Genomic DNA, 22142 nt, shown 5'->3' with positions numbered 1-22142 from the left:
AAGCAAGAATAGAGCAAACGCTCCTCTAGAGTTGGTGCATGTTGACTTGTGCGGTAAGATGCCTACACAGGACTTGGGGGGATCTTCCTATTTTTATTGATTATCGACGACTATAGTAGGAAGATGTGGGTGTACTTTCTTCGCGAAAAGGCTCAAGCTTTTGGTAAATTTAAAGAATGGCTAGAGCTTGTTGAAAATGAAACAGGGAGAAAAGTGAAGAAAATCAGATTGGATGGTGGTGGTGAGTTTGTTTCTACAGAGTTTGGAGATTTTTGCAAGAGAAAAGGGATCAAGTGACAAACGTCAACACCACATATGCCTCAGCAAAATTCAGTTGTTTTTTTTTGCCGAAAAAACAGTGCTAATTATATTACTTCGAGAACAAGATACAAAAGGTCAGCTTGTAGCTGACGGGCTGCGTTCACAAATCGGACACAGCCCTAAAAGGTAACAAAATAAATCATACTCTCACGGAGGGATAAGGCGAGTGTGAATGAACAGCCATCGGGGTGGTGAGTAGTGCCACCGAAGGCCCTGCGAAGTCTGCTCGAAGAAGAGGCTCTGTGTGTCCCAAGCCCGGAGGAAGCGTCTCCGCTTCTCCCGGCCGGGGCCCGGGAATCTCCCTGAATCTGGTCCCATTGGCCTCTGAGGGTATGAATAATCTCGCTCCAAATCTCCATCATGATCTGGGCAGTCGATAAGGAGGTGCCACCGAGGATCTGCGCGCAGCGTGAGGTCCAGATGTGCCACCCTGCAATGCTGCTAATAATCTCCCAGACTGGCTGCCTCTCCTGAATTCCTGTATCAGCCTCTGCTAGGTGCTGCGGGATACCCTCGAGCGGCCCCCACATCCCCTGTGTGATAAGGAAAGTGGGGTCCTGCTGGCATGTCTCGAAGAAGTGATGAAGACTAGGTGCGGTGCTGCACCAACAGAACGCGCCCCAAGTGATCAATCCTAGCTCTGGTGCTGTGCGAGTAAGAATCCCGAAAGTCCACCTCCACACTTCCTAGGTGCGAGTACAGCTCCACAGGCAGTGTTTTGGTGACTCCTCATCCTCATGGCAAATCTGACAGCATCCGTCCTGGCCTATCTGCCGCAACCAGCTCCCCACTGGAAGACCTTTGTGGGCAAGAAGCCACAGGAAGTAGGAGATCTTCCGCGGCCGCCAGCTCTCCCACAAGGCCTTCTAGAAGGCCTGCAAAAAGAACCTGGAAATACCCTGTGCATACCAGCTGGGTCGCTGGGTGGGGGGGCGGCTTTGCATCCGCCCAAGAACTCGCCTGCCCAGAGTCGTGCTGTAGGCGAAGAAGGAGGTCGGCCCCTGTCCTATCACAATCTCTGGCCACCACCACTCTCCTGGGTCCCAATCAAGCTCTGCCAAGGCCCGCGCCCCTCCCAGAGCCAGAGACGCCAAAGCTGCATCTGATCCTGCTCGATGCTAGGATCGGTACGCCAGACCTTCCCCAAAAGGCCTACGACCCGAACCCTCTGCCATGGGAGTAGGGGGTCAATGAGCGCATCCTCTCTCCTAAGTCGTCCATCCCCCATAACCGCGAAGAAGGAAATAGAGGAGTCATCCATACGTCCTGCGACCACCAGTGGGATGCCACGGGGGGTGAACTGTCCCAGCCAGCGGTCGTCACCAGGCATGAGGATCTGAGGCTCAGTTGGAACCAACCAATCAGCTGGGATCGCGCCGTCGATCTCCGTGCGTCTCGCCTGGGCTCCACGTGCACCTCCAGCTGCGTCTGCAAGATCAGCCATCTCCAGATGTCTGTACGTGTCCCTCCAAACTCGAAGGGACCGGGCTGGCCCCCTCATCCAGCCATCCCACCTGATATGTGATCTCTCCCCCAACTGAAGGCCCTCAGCATATCTGACCTGACCGTTCCAGATAAGCGGCTTGCGATCGATCTCCTAATAGCTAGGAGGGGACTGAATGAGACTGAGGCGGAGCCGCCTCCAAACCATGAGGAGGCTACGAACGAGTGGGGAGCGGGGCTGAGTGAGCGGGGCGGAAGTGAAGATCCACCTGAGGGACGGTAGCCACTCTCTCCACCTCGGCGCGGGACACAAGAACCGACCCCCTGCTAAAGTAACATCTTCCACGTCTACCCCCTCGGGGTCAAACCGCGGATGACAAGCTTGCCTAACAAGGCCTGACTCTGAAGCTCTGGATCGATGACCCCCAGGCCACCCTCAGCCTGCGGAAGAATGACTGTCTGCCAAGCAACCCTGGCTCTGGTATCTCTAAGGCCATCCTCCCCAGACCAAAGGAAGTTCCGAACCAGCCTCCTGAGCTGTGCCACGCTGGATCTCGAGAAACACCAACAGGAAGCCACATACCAAGCCGTGGCTAGGAGGACTTGGTTAACTACCAGGGCACGACCTGCAAGGGAAAGCTTAGCAGTGCTCCAGAAAGCCAGCTTCCGTCGGATGGAGTCTAGCACCGGGAGAAACTGCTGAGCTGGCGTGATGTCCAGGCCAACCTGAAAACCAAGGTATCTAGCTGTCTGTCCCCGTGGGATCATCTGAAACCCAAAAACCTCCCCCACTGAGAACATGCCCCGGGGTCTGTGAGAAAACCAACTGATTTGTTCCAGTTGATTTTCGCACCAGCGGCCGAGCAGAAGACCTCCAGGGCCATCCGCACCCTCTCCAACATCCTCTCATCGTCCTGGACATACAGGGCTGTATCATCCGCGTACTCCGAGTCCAAAAGCTCCGTGTCCTCCCGGAGTGGAAGGCAAACACCCCTGATCCCTGTAGACCTCGCCCGAAGGTAGTAAGTCATAGCCTCGGCGAAGAAGAGAAACAGGTAAGGAGCAAGGGGGCAGCCCTGACGCACTGATCTCTCCAAGCTAAAGTGCTCACCCATCCTGCCTCCAATGATGACCCTGCTAGAAGCTGTCCTGTACAAAGCTGAGATACCCTGAATCCAACCTGCTGGGAAACCTAACCGCTCCAGAGTCCCCTCCAAAAAGGACCAGTCCACTCGATCGTAGGCCTTCTCAAAGTCAAGAAGTAGAATGGCAAGGTGTGATCCGCTGTGCTGAGCCCACTCCTCCGCCTCTGAGAAGGTGAAGACATTATCCAGGATACTGCGATCCTGGACAAAGCCTGTCTGAGTGTCATGGATGAGGTCTGGGAGTAGAGGCCGAACTCTGGCGCTGATCATCTTGGCGAGGATTTTGTAGGCAGTGGGAAGGAGAGTGATCGGGCGCCACTGACGGATCTCCTGTCTATCTCCTCCCTTTGGGATGAGGCAAATCAGTCCCGAGGAAAGGCTCTCTGGCATATGACCGCTGCTGAAAATCCTCTGCAGAGCTGCAAGGAGGGGCTGATGGATCTGGTCCCAAAAGGAGGTGAAGAATGCCTGGGATAGCCCATCCTCACCTGGGCATTTCTGTCCATCGATGGCCATCAAGGCCTCCAGCATCTCATCCGTGGTGAATGGTGCCAACAACGTCGCCTGCATGCTAGGCTGTGGAGTGTGCCTCCACACCTCCTTACGGGCACGTCGAGTACGAGGGGCAAGTGGCTCCTACTGGAAAAGGGTCCTATAGAAGTCGGTGGCCAACCCCAAGACCTCCCCCGGATCCGTAAGATGTGTCCATCCACTGACCTGAGACTCCGAAGCTGATCACCTGCAGCTCTCTGGCCATGCGTCCTGAAGAAATCCCTGCAAATCCGGTCACCCTTCCGAGCCCAGAAGGAGAGAGAGGCGTGATAGGAAAACTCTGAGCGACGCTGGAGTGTCTCCTCCAGAAGGGCTCTGGCTCGAAGGGCCTGGATCCGAAGCTCCTCCAAGCCCGGGGAAGCCTGCTGGAGTCGCTGAATGGAGGCGAGGTCCCTCTGAAGAGCTCTCTCTCTGCCCCACCAATCCTGACGAACCTGTAGGGCTACGAGCTGGCAGATCTGGCTGGACTCCTGCAAAGCCTGCGCCACCGAGCCAACCAGATCCACGCACTCGTCCCAGTCTCTGTCCCAAAGACTGCATATACTGCTGCGCACATCCTCCCTCGAGAAAATGGAGTCAGGAATCCGGCATGAGCGGGGGGGAAGGGTCTGAGCTGCCGAATCTAATGATAAGAACACAGGCGCATGGTCGGACAGTGTCATCCCTGGAACTATACCCGCCTGACCGCCTCTGCCGATGGCCCAATCACTAACATAAAATCTATCTAGCCTCTCCAGGAGTCTACCTCCTTCCCTGCAGAAGCCCCACGAGAAGTCCAAGCTCCCGTGCCAACATCGGAAGGACGGGTCTCGCCAACTGTTCCTTCCTCCTGTCGCAAAGATAAAAGAGTCCCAAGCTGACTGCTCTGCCTGAGACATACCTGTAAACTCCGGTCCTTTGCCCTGCTGGTCCTCCAAGGTCTCCAGATTGTTGAAGTCACCTCCAACAATCCAGGAATCCATGTCTGGGAGAATCCCTGTAAGTGTCCTCCAGAAGGTGGCTCTACAACGGAGATCTGTGGGAGCATAAATGTTGAGGACTCCAACTCTGGATCCCTCCAGTTCCAGGCCTACCCAAAGGGCACGGCCTGGTATCAGCGTGCCATGACCGAAAACTCCCTGGGCTAGCTACTCGCCCACGGAGGTACAGACACCACCACTCCTCCCCAGTGCATCGATCGAGGGCTCCCAATAAGTGTGAGAACATCCAGGGAGAATCTTCCCGCAGCTGCGGGAGTGAGCCGCAGTAAGCTTGTGCTCCTGGAGCAGAAGTACATCCAAACGACCAATCACTGTTGGCTGAAGTTCCTGTCTCAAAATGAGCTTCCTAGGACCATGGGTTCCAGAAGAGTGAAACCCGTTCACATTCCAGGAAACGAGGTGTAGGCTCATGGTGAGGACTGGGAGGCTGCAAACAGCTGTCTGCTCGCGGTCGAAGTCGAAGAAGAAGCTGACATTTCGGAGTGGAGGCGCTGACGCTTATGGGAAGGTTTGGAGGGGGAGGCGGGGTCATCCTGCCCGTCCTTCAACACCTTCAGCAAAGGCAAGAGGCCTTTGGTACCATGCTCGGGGGGGTCACTATGTATAAACCCTCTATACCACGTGCGTTCAAGGCCTATTTCTGAAATCCCTTATCTGTAAATTTTTCATTAATAAGATGTACCCCTTTTCTATACAAATCTGTAAATTTTTCCCAAAACTATTTTAAATAGTCCCTTATGTATATTTATTTCTGTAAATTTTAGAAATAAAAAATATCCTTCTATTGAACTCACGTGATAGGGTTACATATGATGAGTGACCCCCCCGAGGTACCATGAACGAAAGCTTTCTCGAGCCAGCTGGAGATCTCTGAGGTGGACATGCCGTAGAAAGCGTGGAGTTTCTGAGGGGTCCAGGCTCTGACATCTTGGGGGAGGGGCCAAGACAGGGGGGGCCTGAGGATCACAATCAGTCTGAAGCGTTTGGCGGCGCAACGCCACCACAGGCGCACGTCACCCTCGGACCACTGAGTCTCGAGAAGCTACCCACCGGACGGGCCTATCCAGGAGCAAACCTGAGCATGTGTCTGCTCCCTGAGAGCCTCCCTGACCGAGTCGTCTGTCCAGGTTTCGGTGCCCTCGCTAAGGAACGTGAAAGCAAAGCTAGGGCCATCCCTCGGGGCCAAGGCGGCTATCTTCCCATCCGCCCCTTTGCGGAGCAGGAAGATACTGATGTCGAGGCAAGCAGGGAAAGTCCCGAGGTCGGCCACATCCAAGTAGTCCCAGGGGCCAGATCTGTAAAAGTCGCGGGGGAGCTCTCTCTCCTGAAGCTGAGGCCCGTCGGAGTCTGCCACTGAGGGGCAGAGAAGCCTGCTCCGGTGAAGGGCTCCGGTGAAGGTGTAGACTCAGGGTGTCCTGCCAGCGGAGGGGGAGGGGGAGGAGGCTGGGGAATAGGCAACTCAGACTCCTCAGGGGCGACTAGTGGAGGAGGAGGAGGAGGGGGAGTGGGGGCTGCCCTCGGCTAAGGAACCGTCGGTGCAACTAGCTCTGCGGGAGAGCTGAAAGAGGCGGGGGGGGAGGGATGGGGATGCATCTGGAACTGGGGCTGAGAAGGAGGGGGAGAAGACTGAGGAGGACGAGGGGGGGGCTGAAGCTGCGGGTTGGGAGAAATGGGGTGCAGATGGGGGGTGGCCTGGGGCTGAATGGGAAGAGGCTGGGGAGAGGAGGAGAGGGGGACCTGAGGCTGTGGAGGGCGGGCTGCCGTCGAAGAAGATGCTCTCCCAGGTCCCTGGGGCGGCTGCCTGTCAGGTCTCTGAGGTGCAGCTGCAGGTTGGGTAACCTCAGCCTCTTTGCCTTTATCAGAAATCTTCTTGTTCTTTCCTCTTTTCCTTCTAACCTCAGTCCAGCTGCCAGCTAACTCTGGTCCGGGCTCTAGCTGCCTCTGCTCCTCCTAGCGTGGCTGCTCGGAGGGGGGGGGAGGGGGCGGAGAGGGGGGGGCGGGGGGGGTCGAGAAGAGCTGGCGAAGCGTGGACAAACAGCCGCCAGGTGCCCAAAGCCGTGACACCTCAGACACTGCCCTGGCTGTCCGGTGACTACCATGCTCTGGGTGATGCTGCCGGCATCTGTCACGATCTCGATCACAGTCGGGAGAGTCGTAGGATCCGCCACAGCCACACGGACTCGGGGGGCTCCTGCCGTAGTCACCGCATCGGCGAAAGTATCGTGCATAACCCAGCCAAAGTGGGAGCCCAGGTCCCTGACAATCGGCCGTAGCTCAGCAGCAAGACCTGGAAAAACTAGCGTCACTGGATGACGAGGTATACGGAACCGAGCATCAAAATCCGCTGCGCTAAATCCACAGTACCACGGGACTATCATGATAATCTTTCCATCCACAGTCGTTGGGGAGCCAGCAATCAGGTTGCTCGCAACTTTCGCGTTGGAGAGTTTGAGCCAGAAGATGCCCCTTCCCATAAGGGCCACCTCCTCAATATGGCCGTCCTCTAGCATGAGAGTGGACTGGAGCCTCGGGGGGGTCACTCATCATATGTAACCCTATCACGTGAGTTCAACAGAAGGATATTTTTTATTTCTAAAATTTACAGAAATAAATATACATAAGGGACTATTTAAAATAGTTTTGGAAAAAATTTACAGATTTGTATAGAAAAGGGGTACATTTTATTAATGAAAAAATTTACAGATAAGGGATTTTAAATATAGGCCTTGAACGCACGTGATATAGAGAGTTTATACATAGTGACCCCCCTGAGACTGGAGCCAGTCCCTGATGGCTGATCTAGAGGGGGAATGTCCAATGACTCTGCCATAAACAGAGGTAAGGGCAAAGTCATTGGCAACCTCCTAAACCCGAGATGATTGCTGCTCTGTCAGGATGACGTGGTAGGCATCTGGAGGGGGAGGGTCCGTCTGGGCCTCCGGTTCCGGGCAGGGAGCTGCCATACCGCCAAGACAAACTGCGAGGCTTCCGATGAGGAAGAGGCTACCACCCAAAAAAGGGGGGGTAGATGCGGGAGGGTGGAGCCTGGGTGTGGCGGGAAGGATGGAGGGCGGGGGTGGAGGAAGCGGGATGGGGGGGCAGGAAGCACAGATGGCGCGGGGTGGAGGAGTGGGGGCGGGGAGCGGGGGAAGGTGGAGAGGAGGCGGGAACGAAAGCGGGGGCGGGGGAGAGGCGGAGTGGGGCGAGAGGCGGGCGGGGGGCGGGGGGAAGGGGTGGGATGAAGGGGCGGGGTGGAGCGAAGGGGCGGGGGGGGCGGGGGCGGAGAGCGGGAGGGGGAGACAGGGGTGAAATGGAGGGGCGGTGAGGCAAAAGGGGGGGGGGCGGGAGGCGAGGGGTGGGTGGGCGGAGCGGGAGGCGGGGGGTGAGCAGAGCGATAGCGGGGAGGGGTGGAGCGGAAGGGCAAGGGGAGAGGAGACGGAGCGGGGGGGGTGAGCGTGGCGAGGGGGGGCGGAGCGAGGCGGGGGGGTGAGGCGGGGTGAGGGGGTGAGGGTGGGGTGAGGCAGGGTTGCGAGGAGGGTGAGTGGAGGTGCGAGGGGGGGTGAGGCGGAGGTGAGCGGGGATGGCGAGGGAGGGCGCAGCGGCAGCGGGTGAGGGGGAGGTGAGGTCGAGGCGAGGAGGAGGAGGGCTAGGGGAGGTAGAGGTACGGAGGGGGAGGGGGAAGCTCGCAGGAGCTTAGCTACTGCACTCTACGCAAGCAATGCAAACTTCAGTTGTTGAACATCGAATGCGAACCACGGTGGATATGGGGAGGTGTATGTTGAAAGATGTTGGACTGCCAAACCACTTTTGGGCTGAGGCTATCAATATTGCAGTTTACATTCTTAATCGCAGCTATACAAAGGCACTCAAAGGTAAAACACCACATGAGGCTTACAGCGGTAAGAAGCCATCTTTCTCCCACTTCAGAACGTTTGGGTGTGAATGCTATGTGCATGTACCAGACAAAGAGAGAAACAAGCTACAACCAAAAAGCACAAAATGTATCTTCTTAGGCTATTGTGATGAGAAGAAAGCCTATCAGTTGTATGAACAAGAGGCAAAGAAGATCATAGCGAACAAGAGGCAAAGAAGATCATAGCAAGCCGCGATGTGGTGTTCAGGGAGTGGCCACATGCAGTGGAGGCAGAGAAGAGCTCTTCCACTTTATCATCAAGCGAAGAGGTAATTCACTATGGACCTATCCCAAGAGCTATAAAGGAGGAGGAAATATTAGATGATGAAGGTATAAGTCACCAACCTATTGTTACACCACCGAAAAAGCCATTGCCGCAATGGGTAAGGCACCTCTATGACCATGATAACCAGATGCCTATGTCTGTTGAGCAGCATGCAGATTGACCAAGGCGGTCTCAAAGAATCGAGGAGCAAAGGAGGGCTTCTGCTCACATAGTCAATATGGCCTTGATGGCTAAGATTATTGGAGAAGTAAAGGAGTCTGGGAGTTTGGAGGAAGCACTTGCAGACTGAGATTAAAAAAATGCTATGCAAGTAGAATATGACAGCATCATGAAGAATGAAACTTGGGAGTTGGTAGATCGACCACCTAACAGAAAGGTTATTGGCACCAAGTGGGTTTGGAAGGTAAAGTACAAGGCCGATGGGACTTTGGAAAAGTACAAAGCCAGATTGGTTGCACAAGGATTTTCGGAGGTTGAAGGGTTTGATTTTCAAGAATCTTTCGCTCCGACTACCAGAATGACCACTATTTGCACGGTACTATTAGTGGCTGCTCATAAAAAGTGGCCAGTTTATCAAATGGATGTTAAATCAGCATTCTTGAATGGTGACCTCAAGGAGGAGGTGTACGTGGCTTAGCCACTTGGGTTTGAGGCCCCCCATTTTGAGAACAAGGTATGTAAGCTGAAGAAGGCTCTGTATGGGCTGAAACAAGCCCCAAGAGGATGGTACCAATGGATAGAAAAATTCTTTCATAAATTAAACTTCAAAAGATGTGCCTCAGATGTTGTATGTGTACAGGAAAGATGGAAAAACTGCTATTATTGTTCTATATGTGGATGATCTCCTTATTACAGGTGACTATGAAGACATGATCCAGCAGACTAGAAAGGCGTTGAGCATGGAGTTTGAGATGACGATGCACTACTGTTTAGGGATTGAAGTCTGTCAAGAGCCAGGCAAGATCTTCATCTCTTAGCAAAAATATGCAAGGGAGATCTTGAAGGAATTTGGTATGTCCGAGTGAAAGGAGATAGCTACACCTATGGAGGTAAATGTGAGGTTGTATATGGAGGATGATGCACCACCAGCAGACATCGGGAGATACAAGAACTTGGTCGGCAATCTCGTCTATCTGTGCAACACCAGACCGGACATCAGTTTTGCTGTTGGCCTTTTGAGCAGGTTCTCCAATAAGCCCTAGGAGAATCATTAGAGTGCAGGGATGCGGGTGCTTAGGTATGTAAAGGGCACTCTTGATTATGGCATCACCTACGGTACGGGAACTTCCTTGGCTGGTCATTGTGACTCAGATTGGGCTAGAGATGTTGATTCTAGGAAATTAGTTTTTGGATATTGTTTCTCTTTAGGTTCAGGTATCTTCTCTTGGATCAGTAAGAAACAACCAACAGTGGCATTGTCTTCTATCGAGGCTGAGTACAAGGTAGCATGTTTTGCTGCATGTGAAGCAGTGTAGCTGGGGAGGATCTTATGGCACATGGGAGTGCAAGAGGATGAGGCAATTGTGCTGAGGTGCGACAATCAAAGTTGCATGGCCATTGCTAAAAATTGAGTGTTTCATGCACATACGAAACATATAGAGATTCAGTATCACTATGTGCATGATTTAATCGAGGATGGGATAGTGAAATTGGTCTATTGTCCAACAGAGCAAAATGGAGGAGATATCTTCACCAAGGTACTCGGGAAGGATCAGCTTCAGGGTCATCTTCAGAGACTCAGCATTGGGCCAAGAAGGTAGTTCACCTACGGGTGGACATTGAGGGAGGATGTTAGATATGCTCAATGTCCCACCCTCCTGGTAACCACCAGTGGTCCAAGATGCTCAAGTTGTAAGGCCCCTATATGAGGAGAAGCCATGTGTGAGCCCGGGACACTGGATGTGGATCCTGACTTGCATGTTAGATGAGGTCTATCAATGAGACTGCTGATGGTAGAAAGGTGATTGTGTGGGAGCCCCTTATTCTTGTTGGGGCCTGGGGGCCAGCTGGCCCCTAGCTGGGGGGTCCCAGGGGAGCCAGCGCCCCCCTTGGTGAGGGTTTGGGGGCGGGACCTTCCCGAGGCGATGGTATAGGAAATATTCCTTAAGTATTCCATGGACGACTAGTCGGTTCCACTGACTAGGTTGACTGGTCAGCTCCACCGACTAGGTCGACTAGTCGACTCCACTGACTATGTTGATCTGACTACCGCCCTCATAGCTATAAAGAGGGGACCTCCCCAGTCCATTGTATCAGATTAGTTCAAATCAGATCAGATCTTCCAGCTAGTAGCTCTTCACCTAGTATCTATCTAGATCACCATCTAAGCTCCACTGTGGGAGCACACGGGTGGACGGAGCCATCATCTGTACTACATCAGTATTGAAGGAAAAGTTTGTTCCTCTGTGTACTCTCTATTCTTTGTTCAGTTTCTGTTCCGCTGCGCTGTGTAATTTAACAAGCCCCACACCGCTCACAAGCGTGAGTGGAAGAATGCAATGAAGGCAATGAAGGTGGACCCCAGTCTGCAACATGTGGAGGCACGAAGGATCCAAATGGAGCAATATGGAAACGTGCATTTTGGAGCAGGGGATGTTGAATCATGGGAGGCCCAATTCGTAAGTATCGATCTCAAATTATATTGTGTTTATGTGGTTTATTAGGAAGTTGTTTCTTTGTGCTAACCCCTCCGCAAATTGTGTCATCTTGCAGCTTGATATCGTGGGCAAGTACACTACTCCTGTCGAGATAGCCTACCACCGCCACCATCGCAGAGGAGATACATGGAGGCACTTCTATGATGATTGGTTGATTACTGAGGAGTAGTATATCCGGGCTATTGGAGCGCCCCCTAGGTATTTAAAAGTAATTAAATACTGTAAATAAAGATTTTATTTTTCATACATTGATACATGTTGTCCCTCGTTTATAGGGCTAGCTAATCTTTTTTGTACTTGAAGCCATTGTCTTGGCTTTGTGCCTCTCTTGTATATACACTCCTCTTATTTTTTGTACTTGAAGCCACAGGACGTGGCTTGGCTTCATGCTTTATGTACATACAAGCACTTTTTGGGCTATGAATTAATATACACTCCTTTTATTTTTTGGCTTTCGATTTCCTTGTGCAACTTTCTATCAATGAATGCCTTGTGAACTAAACATTTTGGAGTTGTAATGTTTTAGTCGGAATTGTAATCATCGGCTATAGACGTGCTTGGAAGCGTGCTAATCAAAATGCGGTTGGCTATAAGAATTGAATTGCACAATGTGGAAATGGGATTCTTGTAACTACATAGCATACACAACATACACAACATTCTATTCAACCACACAAAATTTTTCTGTTATTAAAAAAAAGATTCTATAGAGCATCTATAAGCGTGTCTATGTACGTCTATTTTTTTTAAATTTCTACAGAGCGTCTAAAAGCGCATTTATAGGCGTGTCTGTCTGTTATATAGACATGCAAATAGATGTGCCCATAAGTTTTTTTTAGTTAAGGAAACGCGTCTATGTGCGCATCTGTGGGTGCTTTTTCTTATTGTGTTATGCATGGGGTTGATTTCATGAAGTTTATAGTTTTATAACAGCTATGACTGAATCCAATTATTAATATGGTATGATTCGTAATGCTTTAGTACCCATCCATTTATAAAGTAGTCGGCTAAGCATATAGAGGCTAACCTAAGATACTAGCATTGCTTTTTGTATAAAAATTTCCTTGCAAAGGAGTTGGCATGATTATGCCTCAACAAAGAAATACAAGAACTAGCTGATGAGGAGCAGATTTACATCATGGCTAGCTGCCCCTTGTGCACTCATAAGTGCATGGGTTAATCAACTAACTTCCAAGATCCATCATGGAAATTCTACCAAGAAAAGCATTGCTTATGGCATTATAAAAAAGGTTACTAGGGTGATGTCAGTATAAGCACTTTGTCATCATTTGTTAAGGAACTAAAAAGGAGATCAAGTGGGCTATTACCATCATATGGATTTGTGAAGAAGTAGTGGGAAAGGATTGCACTATACTGTAAGGAATGAATTCCTTATGAGGCATGGTCGTCTATGGTTTTACATAGCAATTCAGGCTTGGAGTTGTAGGGCATTGACATAGTGATGCTACAATGAAAGCAGTTGAGACTTTCTTTGGCCAGCTTTGAGACAAGAGATAGATGCCTTTGTAAGGGATTTGCATCTTATGTAAGTAGATATGGGGTTTATTGTACCCTCTACTTATTGTGAATAGACCGTGGGAAAGCATGCCTATGGGTTTTCTTTTGGAAGCTTCCTCGAGCACCAACAGGGAATGTTAGTGATTGGAGTGTTTTATCTATATTCAGTAACCAGGTCTATTTCATCCCAATGAGGAAGAAGATAAGAGCGATCTTATGGTTAGATTGTTCATGGAGAACATATTTGAGTGTTACAACATGCTTTCATCTATAATCAGTGACAAAGATTTGCTTGCTATCGAGTCAAGATTGGAAAGACTCAGTCAAATCAAAGGAAAGTAAGGGGTAAAGTTTCCCGTTATCTGTTGAAGTGCACCTATTAATACGAAGTGGATGGAGGAGGGTGACTTAGCAAATTCACCTTAGTTGGCAACTTTTACCTTGAGGCTTTTCAGCTAGAGTCGACCTTGGTCGTGGCTCCTTCAAGTTCAATGGAGTGTGGGTGTGGAGCATTACGTGATGCTCAAGAGGGGGTAGCACCTCCACTCCGTTGGTTCAAATAGGCTCAGATATCTAGGGGTTGCTTGGTGACACTATATGTCTCACCTGAGGTATTGCTTTCTGATAGTATATATACTTTGGAACTTCTATGATTAGTGTACTAGTCAATTTGAGATGGTTTTTGCATTGGTGTATGATTTCAATCCTAGGCTCTTAGAATCATATATGCAATGTTTGTTGTGTGGTACTTGTTGAACATTCTTGTGGTGGCAAGAGAAATTATTGTTGTCAAGCTTTGTGTTCATACACTTCAGTCCTTGAAGGCAATCGAGGACGTTTGCCCTTTTTCAAGAGGAGGGTATGTCATGGGGACATCAAATTTTAAAGGTCCTGAATTTACATCTTTAAAATTCTAAAGTTCTTGAATTTTTGTATGAACACCTTTGGCCTCGGGGGCATAGGTGCTGGGCAGGAAGGCTAGGGCACAATTAATTAAAATTCCTAAGGCCCCCTTGGGAATGCTGAATGTGCTTTTAATTAATGTGAGGGTACAATCCCTAGGCATTAAATTAAAAGAGGGAACACTAGGAATTAAATGTCTAAGTGGTTTAATTCCCAGGCTATTTTTGGAATAATAATAGGTCCTTCTAGAGTTTGGCCAGGTTAAGCAAGGCACATGCATAAAAAGTTGGGCGAATTTTTTCTAGGGCCATGCTGGGCAGTTTCCATAGGCTTCTAGCTAGTAAAAGCTAGGCGCCCTCTCTCTAGCTACTTTTGGCTGCTTTTTGCATGAAAAGCGAGTAGGCTAGGTGCTACTCTTTAGTCATTCTTCAAGTTGCCCAGGCTAGAGGAGGCAGCAGAGTAGTAGGCAGTTGCCAGAAGGAGGTCGCCCAGTGTCCAGGAGGTCAGCAAGAGGCTGCTTGTCATGAAGGAGGCAAGTAGAAGACAGTTCATTGTGAAGAAGTTGGTTTTCTGTTTTGCAGGAGCAAGGAGGATACGGTTTGTCGCGAAGAAGTTGGTCTTCTATCATCCAAAGGCATCCAAAAGGCTATTTGCCGACAGTTTCCCGCAAAAAGCTGCTGGTTTTCGTGTTTTCCGGCAAGAGGCAAGGCAAGAGAAGGTAGGCGCTCCATGTACAGTTCCCAAGTTGAGTTTTCATCGCGATATGCTTTTTTGCACATTGGTTAGCTAGAAACAAGGCTGGGAAATCTAAGTGCACATCTTCTGGGCTGTTTGGCAGGTGCTTTTTGCATATATTCACTGGATATCATGAGAAGATTGCTGGAAATTGCGTGGAGAGTCTGGGCACACCTTCTTGGTGGCTGGATAGTCAATTTTTGGCTGATTTGCTGATTGTTTTTCACATTTGTAAGCTGGAAACGAAGCTAGAAGGCAGAGCAAACTTTTTCCTGGTTGGTGACTTGGTTTTTGGGCTGATTGTTGGCCGATGCGGACAGTTTGGCGCTGTGGAGGCTTCTACTTTCGAGTGGCTGGCTGGTTGGTTAGTTTCTCGCGTTGCTTTTTTGGTGCTTTTTGTGGAAAAGCACCCAATTCGGAAGATAGGCTTAGGTTGCGAGCTCTGTCTGTCTGAAGATTATTGCACATCAAATCTTATGGTGATACTTTGTAATCTCTGATTGAATTATTCTCAATACCGAAAGGGGTGCCACGGTTTTGGGCCCATGAAGAACATAAAGAGCTTTTTGTGCAACTTGTGGTATGGTACTTCTATCTCTTAGTCAAAGAGCTGTGTCCTGATGTGAATTGGTATGCTATTGACACATCAGTTTCGAGAATTGTAGGACATGGTGTGAAACCTGATATCAGTCTCTACCATGGCCTATAAGAAAATAATACAACGTCTGTGCTCAACAGATGACATGATCTCGTATGCAAGGGAGAAAACAAGATAGTATAGAGAATCAAAAAATTGATTACTGTCGAACTGATACAATAGATGGCGCTGCCTCCCAACCGTGCGCTCCTGTGAAAGAAGCTTCGATGGCATGCTGGAAACAGTAGAAGACGGAGGCTGGATGCTAAGGAATCAGGGTTGCTATAGCCAGTGATGAAATGGGCTTCATGGGCTTGCTCTTATATAGCCACCAGTCGTAGTCGGTTAGGCTCAATTGGGTGACCGACCCAATCCGCCCAAAACGGTCGACTGGGGGTCAGTCCCGAAATAGGCCACCAACCATACGATAGAACCGGTGTGCAAAATAGAGCAACTAACCTACAGAACTTGTTCGGCCCAGAGCCATCCGGGATCATCTGAGGCTCCAAACAGGCCCCGCAACCCGAGAGTGGGTTGTCCTGGGAAATGCTCCGTCTACCCTGAGCAGTGCGGTCAGTCAAGGGATGCCTTCCTGCACTTGCATGTAGCCTAGTTGGCGGTGTGCCAACTCTATCTGAAGTAGTCCAGCCATCAGGCCACACATGGCCCCCATCTGGTGTCCAAACCAGGACCTACCGGATAACCGAGCTACTCAAATGCCTTCTCCTCATATGGGGAGCTTACAAGTAGAGTTAGCTGGTTCCCGCGTAGTTACACGAGAGCGAAGCATTGATATTTAACACCCCCCCTCAATGCCCACCTGCAAGTGAACTTACTTTTTTGGCCCAATGCCAAGTGGATGAAGATGCCTCTCCAACAAGTCTCTTCCAAGAGCCTTCGTGAAGATGTCCGCAGCATTCTCTGTAGTCGGACAGTACACCAAGTTGACCTCTCCATCCATGATGAGCTTGCGTACAAAGTGATATTGAATCTCAATGTGTTTTGTGGGAGCGTGGAACACCGGGTTCTTTGCAATCGCCATGCAACTCTGATTGTCACATGATAACTGCATAGGCTTGTTCTGCACTGCACCCATGTCCCCCAAAATCCTCCTCAACCACACTGCCTCGCAAGAAGCAAAGCATGCAGATTTGTACTCGGCCTCGGTAGAAGAAAGAGCAACTGTGGGTTGCTTCTTGCTAACCCATGACACAACTCCAGATCCAAGTGAGAAATAGTACCCTGTCAATGATCTCCTGCTGCCCATGTCTCCTGCCCAATCCTAGTCATAGAATCCGATCAAGATGTTGCCCTTGGTATAGGTGATGTATTTCAGCACCCGCATCCTTGCCCTCCAATGGTTCTCCCGGGGCTTATTGAAAAACCTGCTAAGTACACTAGTCGCAAAGCTGATGTCCGGCTGTGTGTTGCACAGGTAAATCTAGCTGCCCACAAGTCTTCTGTACTTCGCTTCATCCACCAGTGGTGATGAATCCTCGTTTGAGAGCTTCGCGTCAACCTCCATAGGGGTACCAACTGTCTTGCACTCAGCCATGCCAAATGCCTTCAGTATCTCTCCAGCATACTTCAGCTATGAAATGAAGATCTGTTTCGGCTCCTGCCAAACTTCAATCCCCAAATAAAAATGCATCAGTCCGAGGTCTGTCATTTCAAACTCGCTTCCTAGCAAATGCTTCGTCTGCGAGATCTTCTCTTCATGGTTCCCTGTTATGACAAGGTCGTCCACATAAAGGACCATGATCATACACCTGCCTCCTTCTCTGAAGATATACAAATTTGCATCAGACGGGCTCCTCCTGAACCCGTTTTGCAGAAAGTAGGCATCAATTCGCTGGTACCACGCTTGTGGGGCCTGTTTCAGCCCATAAAGTGCCTTCTTTAGTTTGCAGACTTTACCATCTGAACCGGGGATCTCAAAACCTGGTGGTTGTTCCACGTATACGTCCTCCTTGAGATCTCCAGTCAGAAAGGCGGATTTCACATCCATCTGAAACATGGGCCAACTTCCCTGGGCAGCTAAAGCCAAAACACTGCGAATTGTGGTTAGTCGAGCTGTGGGAGCAAAAGTATCTTGATAATCAAAACCATGTACCTATGCAAATCCTTTTGCCATGAGCCGAGCCTTGTACTTATCCCACATGCCGTCGGACTTGTACTTGGTCTTGTACACCCACTTGGTTCCGATTACCTTGCATTTTGGTGGTCGATCCACAAGGTCCCAAGTGTTGTTCTTCATTATGGAGCCATACTCCGACTGCATAGCCTCCATCCACCTACCATCGCCCTGTGCCTCTTCCAAACACTTGGGTTCATTAGCACGGATCACTTCTATCATCAAAGCATAGTTGACCAAGTGTTCCTGTGCCCTTCTTTGCTCCTCTAATCTCTTGGACCAGTAGTGTTCGGATGGTTCCTCCTCAATGGCTGGAGGTTATCTGCCATCCAAAAGCTGCTTTACCCACTTCAGGAATGGCCGTTGCCGTTGTGGTTCTGCAGGCTCTTCTTCATCTTCTCTGTCTTGAATCCTCCCAAGCACCGTTGGCAGAGTTCGGTTTGCTGTTGGTGGTGGTACTGGATGGATATCCTAGTCTTGCTTGTCTGGGAAGGAAGCATCCTCCTCCAATTGATGCGGCTGTTCTGAGAAGACCACATCGCGACTTACAATTACCTTCTTGGTAACAGGGTTATAGAGACGGTAACCCTTTGCCTCTTCACTGTAGCCCAAGAAAATACACTTCCGGCTCTTCGGTTCCCATTTGGTCCTGGTAGCATCAGGGACATGCACAAAACAGTCACATCCAAAAACTCTGAAAGGTGCAGCTGAAGGTTTCTTACCAGAAAAGGCTTGTAGTGGAGTCATCCCGTTCACAGCCTTCGTGTAGCTACGATTGAGGATGTAAATTGCAGTGTTACATGCTTCAGCCCAGAAAGCCTTTGGCAAATCTTTCCCTTTCATCATACTCCGGCCCATTTCGCAGATGACGCGCATCTTGTGTTCTGCTACTCCATTTTGCTGTGATGTATGTGGTCGAGGTTTTTTGCCTCTTGATCCTGTGACTTTTGCAATAACTTTCGAATTCAGTCGATGTGATCTCTCCACCTCTGTCTGATCTCAGCTTCTTCACCTTCCTCCCCGATTCTTTCTCGACCATTACATGCCATTTCTTGAACCTACTGAAAGCCTCGTCTTTCGTCTTCAGGAAGTATATCCATATCCTTCTACTGTAGTCATCGATCAGCGTCATGAAGTAGTAGGAACCACTCAAAGCTTCTGTCTCCATCTTTCCGCAGAGGTCCGTGTGAACGAGCTCTAGAGGAGCCTTTGCCCTATTGGCCTCTTTAGGAAAGGGCTGCCGATGCTGCTTGCCCATCATGCAAGCTTCACATACATCGGGCAGATCTAAAATTTCTGGTAGGTCTGCAATCATTCCACTTTTATGCATTTCCTTCAAAGAACTAAGGTTTAGATGACCAAACCTCTCATGCCATAGCTTAGTGTTCTTCATATCCACTCGAGCACTGAAAGCTAAGAGTTCGTAAATGTTGTTGTGCCGTGTACCTTTAGCAACGACCTTTCCTTGAAGATCTAGGATCTGTGCACCATTCTTATCGAATTGAACTTTGAGGTCCCGATCCGTGATCACAGAAACGGACAAGTTCCTCTTGATATCTGGCACATAAAGAACATCGGACAACTGTTTTACAACTCCATCTGACTTGAGAGCAATCATACCTTTTCCTTTTGCTGGACATTTTGCATCATTGCCGACTGCTACCATGATGTCATTCCCTACCGGCTATAGAGAGGTATACCAATCCTTCCGACTGGTCATGTGGCACGATGCACCACTCTCAATGATCCAAGGTTCATCCACAGGTACATGGATTGCCTCCGTGCAAATCTCCTCAATTGCGACGAATAGCTCTACTGGTACTGCCTGCACGCTGTTGCTGGACTCTTTCTTCACTCCGTTCTTCTCATCTGCAATCTTCTTGTGGCACTGATTCTGCTTGTGCCCTGCCTTGTTGCAATAGAAGCACTTGATCTTCTTCTTTCTCTTTTTATCATCATAAGAAGATGGGTTACCAGAGTCCTTACCCTTACCTTTCTTTGATCTCGTCCAGAAAGCCGAATCTTCTCCAGTCCTCGTCTTTTGATGCATCTCCTCCAGAAGCATCGCGCTAAAATCCTCAAAGTTGAGGGGCGGATTTCTGTTGCGCTATAACAAGACCGTCGTACTTTGGTTGGAGAATCCGTATGCACATTTGTGCTAGATTCTCGCTGGTGATGGTGATGCCAATCGAAGTCATCTGATCGCGCAAATTCTTCACCCTGGTGCTGAACTTCTCTGCCGCTTCAGACTCAAGCAACTTCTCGTTCGCGAGTTAAGTCTCTAGATTCTGAATCGGCGTCTGATTCGTGGTCTCGTACTGATTTTTCAAGACCGTCCATGCCTCCTCCGCTGTGGTGACATGTTGAATTAACGACATGATGGAATCACTAACACTATAGACAATAGAACACAGCGCATCTACATTTCTTCTTGTTCACGTGAGAATCTCATCCGCAGTTGGTACTATCTGTTGTCCTGCATTGGCTAGATCCGGTCTCGCAATCGGCCTCACGTCCACCCTAGTAGCAGTGTCCCAAAGCTGGTATATGCGCTTAGGATGGTCTTCATCTTGAACTTCCAGAGTGGATAGTTAGAGCCGTCCAACTTTCCGCTTTTGCCGAACGGTGGGATTTGTAGTCTTGCGGGCTGGGCCATCTCTCACAATCTGCTTGCAAACAGAAACACACTACCAAATCTTCTTGCTAGAGTCCGGGCTCTAATACCATGTAAGAAAATAATACGTCTGTGCTCAACAGATAACAGGATCTCGTATGCAAGAGAGAAAACAAGATAGTATGGAGAATCAAAAAATTGATTACTGTAGAACTGATACAATAGATGGCGCTGCCTCCCAACTGTGCACTCCTGTGAAAGAAGCTTCGATGGCATGCTAGAAACAGTAGAAGACGGAGGCTGGATGCTAAGGAATCAGGGTTGCTATAGCCAGTGATGAAATGGGCTTCACGGGCTTGCTCTTATATAGCCACCAGTCGTAGTCGATTAGGCTCAATTGGGTGATCGACCCAGTCCGCCCAAAACGGTCGACTGGGGGTCGGTCCCGAAATAGGCCACCGACCATACGATAGAACCGGTGTGCAAAACAGAGCAACTAACCTACGATCCCCATTCGGCCCAAAGCCATCGGGGATCATCTGAGGCTCCAAACGGGCCCCGCAACCCGAGAGTGGGCTGCCTCGAGAAATGCTCCATCTACCCTCAGTGCGGTCAGTCAAGGGATGCCTTCCCGCACTTGCATGTAGAAGAAAAAGATTTCACAAGTGATGCCTTATCCGGAGTGGATGAATTCATGCACATTGAGAACTTGGGCAAAGATGTCAATAGTGATATCTTATCAAGCATGGATGAATTCATGGATACTGATAAAGTTCTTGGAGTCAAACCAAGTAACTATGGAATTATGGAAATCATACACGAGGATATAGTGAGTGATGTTCTCTCAGGAGTAGAGGAGTTTCAAGACTATGGTGTTATGAAATCCATAGAAAGTGCATCAATGAGTGATGTTCTCTCAGGAATATATGAGTTGTAATATCATTCTGGACACTCTATCACCACTATGATAGTTAATGCAAATGGTTCTATGATTGTATCAAAAGTAGGGATGAAATCAACAAAGGACTATTCGGTCTTTGACTTTGATTGTGATAAGATCAAGGATGTGCAACCTCCCATTAAAATTTTAATGTAAATGGCTCTACAAATGTATCAAAAGCAGGGATGATATCAACAAGGGACTATTCTGTGTTTGACTTTGATTGTCAGAGTGATAAGATCAACGATCCAACATCCCATGAAAACAAAGTGACAAATAAATCTTACAAGGAGAACTGCATAAATCCAAATAATGATGTACAGAATGCCCAAAAATGGACATATAGATGCATGAAACAAACGCGAGTCCAAATAGATCTAGAAAAGCAACACCAAAGAGAATAAGAGTAATGAATGAAGATGATGTTATGCTAAAAGCAATGCGATCTACATGCTGTAAGAATAGATGTATGCGATCCATTAACTTACATGACATCAAGGGCTGTAGAGAACATGTCTGGCAAAGGAGAGGGAGCAAAAGAAATAAATACTTACTCATGAGACTCTTTTGCTTTTTGGTAAATGACAGGAGAAGGAGAAGTTTAGGACAACAGACAAGGCCTCTTATAAGTGGAAAAAGTATTTGCAATAATGCATATCGCATTATTACAAGATTATCACATGGCACATATTGGAATTTGGCTAATGAAGCAAAGTATGGAGTGAGGTTAGTATAGCAAATCTTGTACTGAGTGTGTGAATTTTCTCTACAAAAATTATAGTATCCTGGTTTTTGAATCATGGCCATACCAATTGTATTATGAAAGTTAGGAATTTATAAAGAATGTAGACCCATCATTATGTCCCCCCTTGTAATCAAATCAATAAGTCCATTTTGTAGGACTAATGTGTCCATTTTTTCCTCATTAGCTCTATGTCAAAACCCCTTTCAAACAAAATGGTGGGGAGATCCTTTATGGATGTGGGTGTGTCAATCATGGTTATTGCATGGGGATACATTCATTTAGCATTGGTGAATTACTTTACCATCAATTATTGGTTTGGGTGGAGTATCCAAATCTAGTATTGTGGTTGGGGGATGTGCTACATCTTTTGGCATGCACGCTTGGGAAACTTCTCTACATTCCAACAAATATGTAGTCTATGTTTTGAGTGAGAAAGGTGTGGATGTTATGGGATACATCTCAACAAGTCCCAAAACAACTAGATTTTAAGATCAGGGAAGGGCAGTTTGTAGGGAAAGTAGCTCTGCATGAACTGTTTCATGGGTATGTTCCAAGGTGGAGTGTCGCTCTTGGATGTCCTTACGATATTGCTCCCAGGCCTAAATTTAAGACTCCAAAT

General features: G+C 48.9%; 1 long non-coding RNA gene across 1 annotated transcript; it reads left to right on the top strand.

Annotated features, from left to right (window-relative positions):
- The first annotated feature begins 14043 nt into the window (after nucleotides 1–14043).
- LOC147884434 (uncharacterized) lies at nucleotides 14044–14958 on the top strand. Its single transcript, XR_015543724.1, has 2 exons — nucleotides 14044–14436; nucleotides 14557–14958. It is a non-coding gene; the product is annotated as an uncharacterized LOC147884434 (long non-coding RNA).
- The last annotated feature ends 7184 nt before the right edge of the window (nucleotides 14959–22142 follow it).

This window comes from Dipteris shenzhenensis, chromosome 27 (assembly GCF_047967505.1).
Source record: "Dipteris shenzhenensis isolate YYH24624 ecotype China chromosome 27, Dip_SZ_1.0, whole genome shotgun sequence".
NCBI classification, from domain to species: Eukaryota; Viridiplantae; Streptophyta; class Polypodiopsida; order Gleicheniales; family Dipteridaceae; genus Dipteris; species Dipteris shenzhenensis.
This window is presented reverse-complemented; position numbering and strand designations above follow the sequence as displayed.